General features: G+C 58.0%; 1 long non-coding RNA gene across 1 annotated transcript; it reads left to right on the top strand.

Moving 5' to 3' along the window:
- Positions 1-53: 53 nt before the first annotated feature.
- Positions 54-1,574, top strand: LOC104988164. Its single transcript, XR_825210.1, has 3 exons — positions 54-514; positions 1,210-1,293; positions 1,533-1,574. It is a non-coding gene; the product is annotated as an uncharacterized LOC104988164 (long non-coding RNA).
- The last annotated feature ends 289 nt before the right edge of the window (positions 1,575-1,863 follow it).

Here is a 1,863-nt window from a genome sequence, read left to right as displayed (position 1 = left end):
ATGTCAGTCTTTGGGGTCCCCCTTGGAGCTCCCAATGTGGCCCCACACAAGACCCCCTCCTGTGGACCCAGCAGGGCGGGGTCTGGACAGATGTGGATTGTGCCTGCATTCCCAGGGGCCCAACATCTTGCTTGTCCCCTGTCATCACCCATTGACATGGAGCAACTAGGGAATCTCTCTGCAGAAGGGAATGAGGCTTGAACTGGGTCTTGGGGGACAGTAAGAGTGGGAACAGGGAGGGATAGCAAGCCTAGCTTTCCAAGAGGAAGGAGTGGCTTGAACAGAGTCCAGGGGCAGCCAGGCTAACACATGTTGTTGTTCTTATAAGTTAGGAGGCCAAGCTGCAGAGGGCATGACAGAGAATGGTGTGAGGGTGGTCGAGGGAGGAGGGGCCATGACTGGCAGCATCTTCAATCCCGCACACCAGGGCCCCCTACAACATCAGGCGCAGCTCAGCATCAAGAGCTGCTGAAGAGGAGGAGGTGCGCTTCTCTTCTGATGAGCAGAAACGGAGGTAATGGTGCCTGATGGGTGTCCCACGGACAGGGCAGGGCCCAAGTCTCCACCGCCTGGGGAGACAGGGGTCGTGCATGACATATGGAGCATCTGTCTTGTCTGTTGGCGGAGGGTGGCCGCCAGCAACAGGGAGCATTCCTGGAGTCCCTGAACCACCCACTCAGTGCTGGGCCTGCCCGGGGGCCCCCTCTAAGGAACTTTCTATGAGGGCAGAACCGAGGTAACGAGCAATTTCTCTATCAGTTTGTTCAAAAGGGTTCTGAGCAAATTGGACCAAAGTAGGCAGTGCCTGGTGCCCAGGGACAAGCCACCTGCATATGGCTGGGGACAGGGCCAGGCTCTAGAGGGGGCCATGCCCTTTGTCCCAAAGTGAGGCCTGGGTGCTTGGGCACAGCTAGGCCTCAACCTCAGCCTGTTGCCCCCCAGTGCCAACATCTGCTGGCCTGTCCTTGACATTGGAAATGCACCGAAGGCCCCCATGCTGAAGGCCCAACAGACGGGCGATGCTAAGGGCAGAGTCAACAGTAGTAGAGGGAAGAGCTAAGAGCTCCAGGGCCAGGGTGCTGGGCATTGATTTCCCACTGTGCAGCCAGCTAAGTGTGGGCTCTCAGGCAGGTCACTAAAGCTTTCTTTTGCTTCCTGAGTAGCTGCCCTGCCTCATCCATTAGCTGCCCCCTCTCTGTGCCACCCCAGGTCCGAGGCTGCCAGCAGTGTGGTGAGGAAGACAGCTCCCCGGGAGCACTCCTATGTCCTGTCAGCGGCCAAGAAGAACGCTGGGTGAGCAGCTCAGCAGGGGACCCAGCAGGGCTACCCACCTGCTCCATACTCTGGGCCAGGTCCTTTCCCCTCAGGGTTCTGCTCTTCCTCTGCCTGTGACAGTGGGTTTACAGGGACCCCACGTGTACTTTCTGGAAACCTGAGAGGTCTGGCTGCTGCCATCAGGGCAGGTAGGGTGCTGGGGATGATGTCACGTGTCTGTGGCTTCTGTGAACATGTCACCTTTCTGTCTCCTTCAGCAGCCCTGCCCAGGAGACACTAGCCCCGTTCATTGCCAAGAGGTAAGTGTGGGCAAAGGGAGGGAAGCTCCTGCACTCATAGGGGTGGAGTGTGCAGAGAGTGGGTGCCGGGGGGATGCAGTTGCTGTCCCTGTGCAGAGGGAGTTGTGCAGAGTTGGTGGCTTCTGTTTTGAAGCCAAGGAAGCCCATGGTTGGCCATGGTGTCACAGAAGACCCTGGCAAGCAACGCTGCATAAGCAGGAGCCTGGTTCAGAGAACATGGCTGGTGACAAGAAACTTCCATTTGCCAGTGGCCAATAGGACCAGGTCCCTGACCCAAGATGGAGCTGTA

Source organism: Bison bison, unplaced genomic scaffold, assembly GCF_000754665.1.
Source record: "Bison bison bison isolate TAMUID 2011002044 unplaced genomic scaffold, Bison_UMD1.0 scf7180017846345, whole genome shotgun sequence".
In the NCBI taxonomy this organism is placed as follows: Eukaryota; Metazoa; Chordata; class Mammalia; order Artiodactyla; family Bovidae; genus Bison; species Bison bison.
This window is presented reverse-complemented; position numbering and strand designations above follow the sequence as displayed.